This window comes from Triticum dicoccoides, chromosome 3A (genome assembly GCF_002162155.2).
Source record: "Triticum dicoccoides isolate Atlit2015 ecotype Zavitan chromosome 3A, WEW_v2.0, whole genome shotgun sequence".
NCBI classification, from domain to species: domain Eukaryota; kingdom Viridiplantae; phylum Streptophyta; class Magnoliopsida; order Poales; family Poaceae; genus Triticum; species Triticum dicoccoides.
The window spans coordinates 732,803,694-732,815,173 of record NC_041384.1 but is presented as its reverse complement, the minus strand read 5'-3'; positions in this window follow the sequence as shown (position 1 = coordinate 732,815,173).

The window sequence follows — 11,480 nt, the reverse complement described above, 5'->3', positions numbered from 1 at the left end:
CCATACAATATGACATTTTCATAAACAAGGCATGGTGTTGTTATCCTTAAGTTGCAGAAAATATTTTCACAATCACCTACTTAGGCAATTCAATTCCAAGATCAAGCTACGTATTTGTATTAGCACAGTCACCAAACCTAGGTGGCTTTATTATCAGAATAATTTATCTACATCAAAATATTGCCTATACAGGGCTCAACACATGTAACCTAGCTAGTTACCTAACAAATCTACAGAATATTGATATGGAGTCCATCGATCAAAGATAAAAAGAAACCCTGGCCTTCCCCAAAAATAGAGAAAAGGACTGACCAGAGCACACCTAGGATTTTACAAAAAACTAAAGGAGATAGATGACTAACGTCATCTTTGTTGACATCGCCAGCGACCACAGGCTCGGGCACCGGAGGCGTCACCCGCGGTAGAGGAGACACCTGCTCTATTTGAGGAGCCAGAGCAACTACCGGGGCCCACATAAATGGCTGTGCAAGGACAGTTTCATGCCGGTCAAGTACCTTATATAAGACATTTCGGCCAAAAAAAATTCAGGTGCAGTACTGTACGTCTGTACCGGTGCTGCTGCTATCAAAATTTGGCATCAACACATTTTGGATGCACGAGAACCATGAGATCCGAGTGGTTCGTAGATCTTAAATAAAGATAACCTATACAATGAGGAGCCGACCCCCACACCCATGCACCCATGTGGATCCGCCCTGAAACCTAACGGATCTAACGAATCTAGCTTGACACCTATGATTGACCAGATCACACCTAGGATTTTACAAAAATTAAAGGAGATAGATGACTAACGTCTTCTTTGTTGACATCGCTGATGACCACATGCTCGGGCACAGGAGGCGTCACCTGCTCCGTCTGAGGAGCCAGAGCAGCTACCTGGTCCCACATAAATAACAGAATATTTTATATAGATCAAAAAATGTCATATACATGCCTAAACTAATGCAACCTAGCAACACAGCTTCGGATCCAGGATTTCAAAGTTGGGTGTTCAAAAATTAATATTGCAAACCAAAACCACAACAATATATTTCAAACGGCTGAGATCAAGTTGGCTTTTGAGTCCAGAAGGCATTCTTCTGCCTCTGCTTCTGTTACTCAAGAAATTAAAGAGTTAGGAGTACGTAATAGCTAAAATGTTCATGTGAAAATATTTTTTTTCATCATACTGACAGTACAGACATGAATGACAGAAAATGAAGATTATTTAGTATGACATTTTCGTAAACAAGGCATGGTGTTGTTATCCTTTACTTGCAGAAAATATTATGATGAAAATAAGCAACCAAATAATATATTTCAAATAGGGATGATAACAAGTCAATAATATTACAGCCTATGGTAATTGGACTCCAGGAATCAAGCAATTGGTGTAGAGCAAATTGAACGACAAAAAATGTGTCTGCTGGATTAAGCGTAAGACGCTAGTTTTATACAAATTGACATGAAGTTTAGTGCATAAACTACACCACTTTTAGTACATTTAAAATAAAAGAACCATATATAAGAAATTTGGGGCAAATAATTTCGGGTGGTTGGTAGATCTATCTTAAAATTTGGCATCAACACATTTTGGATGCACGAGAGCCATGGATCGGAGTGGTTGGTAGATCTTAAAAACAAGATAACCTATGCAATGAGGAGCCGACCCCCACACCCATGCACCCATGTGGACCAAACCTACCTGATCTAACGAATCTAGGTACGGATTTCATAGATGGAAGAAAAGCAGAAACCCTAGCCATGCCCAAAAATAGATAAGGGACTGAACAAGGAAACCTAGGATATTTCCTAAAATAGGACTGACCTCTTCTTTGTCGTCATCACCGTCGACGTTGACCACGGGCTGTGGCAGAGGAGGCAGATGGCGTGGCAGAGGAGTCACCTGCTCCGGCGTAGGTGACACCTGCACCGGAGCCTGGACGTGGTCGACGACGTCACGGCCGCCCTGCTGCCGGCTGGACCCCTCGCCGGTGGGGAGGGGTTTCTCCATGTGCAGCTTGGCACGGTGCTTAGATGCTTCGTGCGCCATGGCGTCGGCCCTCCCTCCCATGGTGCGCTTGGGCATCTCGACGGCGGAGGTGCAGCGACGGGAAGGGAGCAGCGGCGGGGTGGGCAGGCGAGTGGTGAGGCGTGGGAGGAGGAAACCCTCGAATTTGTAGATGGGGAAGAGGACGGGAAGAGGGCGGCGGCGATGTGATAAATGCTAATGGGGAAGCGGAGCGTGCTATGGGGAAGCGGAGCCGCCGATTTAGTCGTGGGCAGTCAAAAGGAGTTGTTGCCACGTTCACACCTCCCCGTGCATTGTTCACACCAACACGTCTTGCCACGTCAAAACGTAACTTCTCACTTCTCACTAAAATGAATAGCCCGATTGTGCACAACCATGATTTAGGAGTAATGCAACTTCCCTTCAAAAAATTGTGTAATGCAACTGCTCCCTCATTACACAGAACAAAGTCATACAGTGGGACAACTGAATTTGTAGGCTTGTTTCATCTGCACGTGTCATGTTTTACATTTGTTCTAAAATATGTCGTAAAACTTTACAAACAATGGAATGGAAAATGGATGTGACAAAACTTCGTCAGCAACCGCGCGGATTCGTCTGCCATATATCCGATGTCCAGTACCGAGGAGGGGAATGTTGATCCAAGCGATGCCATGTGTTTCGTCTGGACCCATATCATGCACCCCGAGCCAACCGGGCCAGAACATGCGCCGCTAGCCTTCTTGATCCAAACAACAAGCTAGTGTCCACCATGCGCAGAGATGCTCATGCGGACAGGTTTGCTAGTACTAGTGAATGACATCGGATCTCGGTGTGCAATATGTGAAGCCGCGTGTCTCTTTGGCGTGCCTGGCATACCGAAGGGACTCGTCGAAGGTCCAACGAACCGTGGTGGGGTCAATGCTAGATGTATGGTGTGGGTCAACCTGGCTAACGGTGCATGGTTTGAGTTTAGGTGGCTAGGTTTGCATGGCTGGGGGGCTAGATGGCTAATGAGTGCGCATGCGTCATCTGTACGTTGTCAAGGTTGAATGGTGGTTGTCTACATGGCCATGCGTGCATGCATGGTGTGGGTCCAGTTTGCGTTTGGCGCACGGGATGTGCCTTGGTGGATAGGGCCCAAAACTTGCGACACAGAGTTCTGAAGCAGATGAAGGGGCGGGCCCCAGTCTTTGTCCACAAGCAGGACTTGTTCCCTCTCGATGGCTAGCTCCGGGATGCGTTTTGGTCTCGTTTACACACAACCTATGTGAAGGCTTATGCGTGCCGCTCTCGATGTTCGACCACACCCACACCGCGAAAGGTCCCAAGAAATTTGGATCCCTCATGAATTTGCACGGATTATAGCAGCGGCAGACGAGACCCGACACTTTTTGCCCTTAACAATGGCTCTGAGGCGGCCCTGCCCATTGGTTGCACATGGCACATATATGGACCAGAGCTTAGCATGGAACTGTCACCCCCAATCCGTGCTGTGATTTCATGTGGCCACGGTATAGATCCTGAATTTCCGAGGATACTGCCCTAGAAATGCGGCAAATGTCCCGAATATGGCAAGCACGGGCTCCGAGAAAGGCCGGGACCTTGCATGCGCTTTTGGGTTGTTCTCCATTGACCCAAGAGAGAGCATCGACGAAAATGGAGGAACGGGCCCGCATTCATTGCGCAAACCGGACACGTTACCTCAAGGTAGCTAGATCCAAACCATGCACCCCCGCCGTCTAGACCCACGTGGTGCACCACTTAGACACTAGACCCACATCACTTACGCCGGCCCCCAAGCCAACCATTCCCCGTGTAGACTCATATGCCGCACCCCGCAAAATAGCTTAGCACAAGACTTCCACCCCGATTTCCACAACATGCACCACTACACGTAAGTGTCCAAAAAATGGACTATCACATTATCAACATTTTTTTGCCAAAACAAGTAAGTTGTTTTTAAATTTCTTGAAAATAGCAAGGTTTCTGTTAAATTATAATTTCATTAATTACACATTATAACGTGCATTTGTTGTCCCTCAAAAAGGGGTGCATTCCTTTTTGTAAACCCACAAAATTACTTCCTTTCCCTCGAAAAAACGAATCCTTCTACACCCTCTCACGATCACGTTCACGGTGGCCTCGCCCTATAATCTAGGAGTGGTCGTTCCAATCTCCCCACGGGGGACAACTTCCACGCACTATCTATCTTGGTTGGTTGCAACCATCTCGCCATCATGGTTTTTTTTATGAGAAAATCACATTCTTTTGTTTTCCTTCCAAAGATATGTGGCGAAAAAACATGGAAAAAATTGTAGAAGGCATGGTGGGATACGTGCACATGTTGTCTTTTTGTACTACAAGTGCACTTGTTGGCAAGTTGCATGTGCACGTGTCATGTTTCATATTTTTATTGAAAATTATGTTGTACACCTTTACATAGACGCTTGAATTATTGTTTTCGTATGTTAATAATTCCTAAATATTGAAATTCAGCATGCATATAACACATGGTTTCCAAGCTTCGTCAGCGGCCGCTTGGATTCGTCTGGTATATGCCTGCTGTCTGGTATTGGGCAGGGGAATGTGGATCCATGCGATGCCATGCGTTTCATCTGGACCCATGTCATGCACCCCGAACCAATCGGGCCGACATCATGTGCCGCTAGGCTTCTCGATCCTAACCATGCGCTAGTGTCCATCATTTTGGCTGGCACTAGTGAATGACGTCGTATCTCGGTGTGCAATATGTGTAGTCGCGTGTTGCTTTGACATACCTGAAATGCCGAGGGAAGGGACTCGTGTAGGAGGTCCAACGAACCGAGGAGGGGTCAATAATGGATGGATGGTGTGGGTGAACCTGGCAAACGGTTCACAGTTTGAGTGAAGCTGGCTAGGTGTGCATGGCTGGGTGCTAGATGGCTAATGAGTGCGCATGCGTCTTGTGTACATTGTCAAGGTTCACCGGTGAGTGTCTACTTGACCACGCGTGCATGCATGGTGTGGGTCCAGTTGGTGTGCGGCGCACGGGACGAGCCTTGGTTGCTAGGGTCCACATCTTGCGGTACGAAGGTCTGAAGCAGATGAAGGGGCAGGCCCCGCACACCGTTCATAGGCCAGACTCGTTTCCTCTCAATGGACAATGGCTCCGAGGCGGCCCTTCTCTTTGGTGGCCCATGGCCCACATATATGGACCAAATAGCTTAGCATGTGATTGTTACCCCATTCCCTGCTATGATTTCATGTGGCCGCGGTATAGATCGTGAATTCCTGATGATACTACCCTAGAAATGCGGCAAATGTCCCGAATATGGCACGCGGGACCCAAGAAAGGTCGGGACCTAGCATGCGCGTTTGGATTGTTCTCCGTTGACCCGAGAGAAAGCACCGATGAAAACGGAGGAACGGGCCCGCACTCAGTGTGCAAACCGGATGCGTTACCTCAAGGTAGCTAGATCCAAACCATCCACCCCCGCCGTCTAGACTCACGTGGCGCACCACTTACGGAGTAGACCCACACCACTTACACCGGCCCCCAAGCCCAAGAATTCCCCCCGAGTAGACTCATATGTCACACACCACAAAATAGAATTGGCACAAGACTTCCACCCCGATTCACCAGGTTACTACCTTGTGCACCCCTAGCCAGCATGATACACTGCATGCACCTAGAGCCACCTGGGCCCACAGCATGCACCACTACACGTACGTGTCCACAAAACGAACTAACCCATAATCAACTTTTTTTGCCAAAACAATTTAATTTTTTTTATAATGGCTTGAAAATAGCAAGGTTTCTGTTAAATAATAATTTTCTTAATTACAATAAGGTCCATTTTGTAACCACACAAAATTCCTACCTTCCGTCGAATTTTTTTTCTTCTCTCACGATCACGATGGCCTCACCCTATAATCTAGGAGTCGATCCAATCTCCCCACGGGGGCCAAGTTGCACGCAGTAGATATTTTTGGTTGGTTGCAAATTTCTTTCCAAAACGGTTTATTATGAGAAAACCACCTTATATTTTTTTTACTTCCAAAGACATGTGGTGACAAAAGCATGGAACAAAATCGTAGGAGGCACGGTTGGATATGTGCACATGCTGTCTTTTTCTACTACAACTGGACCTGTTGGCAAATTGCATGTGCACGTGTCATGTTTCAGTTTATCTTGAAAATTATGCTGTACACATTTACATAAGCGATCGAATTGTTGTTTTCATATGTTAATAATCCCTACATATTGACCATGTGACACATGTGGTAAGCAATCCAAACAATTCAAAAAAAATCCCTAAATATTGAATTTAAGCATGCTCCTAGAAATTATCAGTCATAGAACCAACATCTCTTTCGTAGAGATTAAGGTACTTCCACATTAAATCTAATACAATAAATTCAAAGGATCAACTTAATACATTAATAGCAGGTCATAGAAGGTATTTGAAACAGTTATGTTGAAACAGTAGCTGGAAGAGTAGAGAGAAAGTGAGGAACAAAAGCTGGAAGACGAAGGACCAGCCAGCAGCAGCGCCAACAGCCTCCTAGCCTCACAACTCCAGGTCTCCAGCCTTGTGAACTCCAGTTTTTTTCCTGCGAAACACGAATGGAAAAGTTGCTGTTACAGGTTAGGACTTAGTGAAAATTACAGTTATGTTGAAACAGTTATAATGACAAACAGTGTTGACATGATGGTTACAACAAGCAAACAAAACCAAGCTCACAAGTGCAACTTACTTTTAACATCAAACAATTATATTAACATGGCCACTTCAGAGCAAGATTTTACCATGCAACATAAACTTGTCATAGCAACAAAAGGCATGGCATGAAAGTATTGACAACATAATGCAAATAAATTTTAGGAAGCATGGCCATAGAAGTTATATTTTTAGTGGCAACCTTCAAGCAAAGTTGCATAGTTTTATAACAGAAAGGGCTGCTGTTATTGGTAGAGGCACACTGAGGTTGGCTAGCCATCGAGGATGACCAGTGGGCCAGGGGCCACATGAGTGGGAGCATCTGTGTGTGCGTGACTGCCGTGGGACCCGGATGTCAGTGGCTTACTTTGAAAACAAAAGGGGGATTTATAGTTTAGTGGGAACCATCAAGCAAATTCGCAAAGTTTTATAGCTGACAGATTTATACTTGCTGAGACGCACAAAGTAAAATGATGGCATGTTGGAGGCAATAAACAAATATGCTACATGGCTTGTCATGGCATCTAATTGCACAGAATGCTAAGTACAAATAATGGAGAACAAGACATACAACATGAGCATCTCCATAAGAGCTGGTAGCTGTACCAAAAATAAATCAACAACTCAAAAAAAGGTTCAAATATAGTATAAATCACTTAATAATAGAAAGACACATAACAAATTTTTGGAGTAGAAGTGCAGGTGAACATCAAATACTACCACTACAACAGTACAAATTTAGCCTAGGGTTCATATACATCATAATCCAGCCCCCAAAAGCATGTACTCAATCACTACCACCGCAACTGTAAGCACGAGCAGTAGGAAGATTAGGAGTGGGGAAGCTTACCCTAAACAATGGTACCGCCGCCGTTCAGACGAGGGGAGCGGTGAGGGAAGCATGGAGAACAGCGGGGAAGCGATGTCACGACCACTGTCCTCCTCCTCTTGCGCTTCGGAGTCATCTCTGACTCGGTTGGAGGCTTCACAATCTGCAACGGCACCTCGTGCACTATGGGTTCCTGATACAGTGGATGTTCTACCCTGGATCTGAACGCCCACCACCTGCGCCTATCCCACGGGCTGGACGAATTGGCCTGCTCCATCGCCCACAGGAGGATCTCGATGTCGTGCCTCGGTTGTGCGGGCGGGGGAAAAAGCTTTTTCTTCTCCCTAGATGCCATTTCCCTCAAAGTGGCCCTTGCCGTCTAGTGCAACTGCCTTATGTTGTTAAACCAAGAACGGATCTCCATCAACCTGGCCATCTTTACCTGGTCGCCGCCGGTGATCTCCATGAAGTCTGCGTTCTCGCCGCCGGCGATCTGCTCCTCCATCGAGGTTCTTGCATGGATGGAAGAAGGGGTGGGATGTGGAAGAGGAGACGAGCAAAGTTGCGTCCGCGAGAAGGAGGAGAAGGAGAGGGAGAAGATGTTGCGGTTATAATGGCGATGGGTGAGGGGAAGGATGATGGCGGCGGTGGTTCTGCATTGGATGAGAGGGGCGGCGGTTCTGCATTGGATGAGAGGGGCGGCGTGTGATTGTTTTCTTCCTATGACTTTTTTTGAGACAATTTTTTCCTATGACTAAAATGCCAGAGATTAAAACGGTTCCAAAAAAGCCCAACTACTGTAAAACTTTGTATAATAAATATAGATAATTCGGGCCAACCAAAGCCCACAACATGAATTAATAGTACGCTTACAACTTAAATAACACCAAGTCAAATATAGATAGATAGATTTTTTAGCTAAAAAGATAGATAGATAGATAGATAGATAGATGGCCGTCGCTTCTCCACCAGGCTCCTCCTCGCTCCTCCTCCGGGCGCCCTTCACTGCTCCTCCGCGGTGTTGTTGATGGGGTATGGCAGAGTGTGCATGCGCTCGTCAGTGGGGAAGATGTTGTCGTAGTCCGTGAAGATGTTATGGGTGGTGAAAGCTATGAACTCGCAGCCACACTAGAACACGCGGCCGAGGAGGTAGAACGCGTCGAAGGGGTTAGTGAAGTGGGCAAGGATAGCAACCACAACCCCGTTGTGGATGACCTCCTCGACTCGGCACATCCTTGGAGATCCCCAAGGGAGGTGCCCGTAGCCGGTCCAAAGGAAGAAGTCGGTGAGCCCCCTTGCGCCCCTCCACCTTGACATCGCCCACACTCGAAGGGTGCTCTCGACGTACACCCCGGCGGGGTAGAGCATCTCCGGCACGGTGGGGGGGGGGGGAAGCGGTAGGTTGTCCCGGTGTACTGCATGGCTGCGGCGTGGCTGGTTCTTGGGGCTGTTTGTGGTGAAGAAGAAGAAGGGCAGGCGCAAAATGCAGGTGGGAGAGTATGGGAGATGGATGAAGGGTGTGAGAGGAAGAGGAACATGATAGGTGGCTTAAATAGTCACTGTGGCAGTAATGGGGTCAAATGTGAACAAATTTCTACCCACCGTGGCATCGGGAGTGTACATGCGTGGGAAACTGTAGTGTGAATCAAAATGCAAAGTTTAAGTGCTGGCCTATGTGCCGTCGGTCGGGTCAACCGGGGATGGCTCTGCGGCGCGTGCTCCTTCGCGTATGTGCACGCATGCAACATAGGCTGAAGCGGATGCATGCATGCAACCACATGCAACGTAGGCTCGCTCGGGCGCATGCAACGGCGGCGGACATCACTCGGTCCAACGGTGGGCTTCTTTACACAGCCCAACGACACGATGCATGGCAACCCACCCTCGAGCGCAGAAAAAAAAACAGGAGCAGAAAAAAAACCGTAAGTATTAGTATGATTTATCAACGTGAAAGCCCTAGATAATCCTTACAATGTCAAAAAGCTACGAAACTTGGCAATGATGCTAGTCATGTTGGTACAAGGTTGTTGGTCCACTTCAAGGATGTCGACAAAAACATGCTTCGAGATGGACCCTTCCCGTCCCGAAAGGCCTCCCATGAAGCAGGTTCAGAATGACACCGAATTTTGCCAGGATGTAAGTCCAATGAGATCAACACTTGTTCATGTTGGACAATGTGGGACTGACCGTCGAAGGAGATAAAGATTGATACTTGTTCATGTGGGCCCATATTTTTTCACATTTGGTGTCGATAGAACACAAAAAACAAACATGACTATATGCTTTTAGGTCTTCACCCTCCCCAATTTGTTGGCCATCTCAGCAGGTTTTGCCTGAAGATTCCACCTCTTTCTGTAAGCTGCAATTGCTATGGTTTTGGAATGCTGGTTCTCTTTCCTGCAGAACGGGCATTTATAGAGACCGTTACACCGGTACACAATCTTTGCAGCCATGAGCCACTTGAAGATTTTCTTTCTAAAAGCTTCCCTCAGCTGTAGGTAGTTTTCCCATTCTTCCAAATGTGTAATCTGGTATTAGAAGAAGAAAAATCTCATGCCAGCGAATTGTACATTATATCAAAGGCAGGTAAAAGATTGTTTTTTCTTTGTATTGGTTTCCTAAAACTTTGGTTATATGAAAGACAGGCATAAAATGGAATACAAATGATCCATTCATCTAAATTTGCAAACCCTAGGACTGATAACCGTACGATTAATCAAAAAAAAGGCGAACAGTACGATTGTCTATACGAACGAGGAATAACAAGAGAGAAATTTCTAGGGTTAACCTCGAGAAGGCAAATTCTAGGGTTAATATCTGCCGATTCGTCATCGTTGGTGCTGTGTTGTACCAGCTGCGGTTGCGAATCGGCGGCGACGACGTCCTTGTCGACCAGTTCCTTCATGGGGTCCACATACGCCGCACGGAGCGCACCAGCCACGCACCCTCTCCTGGCAGGTAGGATCATCCTCGCCGGTAAGAATGTGGGCTTTTTGGCAGCGGCGAGTAGTGGGCGACAACGAAGACGTGGGTGGATAGGCAGAGGCGATCGAGCGCTGGAGGCGGGAGCGAGATTTGGGGAGTGAAAATTCAATTTGATTGGGAGAGAGAGGTCAAGGCCGCGCACAATTCGTCACTTTTGAAATTTAGGTACAAACATGCACGTATACGACATCGTGCACACCCAGAGATTTGCCCGAACCAACCAATCAACCAACCAAGTAAAAGAAAAAGTGCACAATGTCGGTCCACAAACGTGGCAACATAAACCGAACACCAAAATAGTGTGTTGAAAAAACAGCAAAATAGGAGGGACATTTTTTTTTTTGTTTTGCGCAGTACTACTAAATACTAGAAGGGAGAACTACTGAAAAAAAATACTAGAAGGGACAGTTGGCACATTTAATTTCACATGGCATCTACTCGCTTTTTTGTTCATCGCTAGCTATGTTGTACCGATTAGGTAAAATGAATGGATAATTATTAAACCCTAGCTATTGTCAAGGTTTATCGGTGTGTGTCTATGTGGCCAAGTGTGCTTGCATGGTGTGGGTCCAGATGAGTGTGATGCATGGGACGGGCCTTTGTGGTTTGGGCCCACATGAAGCGGCACCGAAGTTTGAGGAAAGTGAAGGATCGAGCCCCACACACCGTCCGCATGCCGGACTTGTTACCTCCCATTGGCTATATCCAACATGCGATTTGGCCTCGTTTACACTTACCCCGCGTGAGGGTTTATGCATGCCCCTCTCGATGTTTGACCATACCCTTCATGGGTCATATGATGAGACCACGCCAGCCCCGTGATGCACCGCCTAGGCACAAACCGGGCGCGTTACCTCTCGGTAGCTAGATCCAAACCATGCACCCCCGTTGTTTAGACCCAAGTGGAGTAGCACCTAGACACATGACGCACGACACTTGTGCCAGCCCCCGA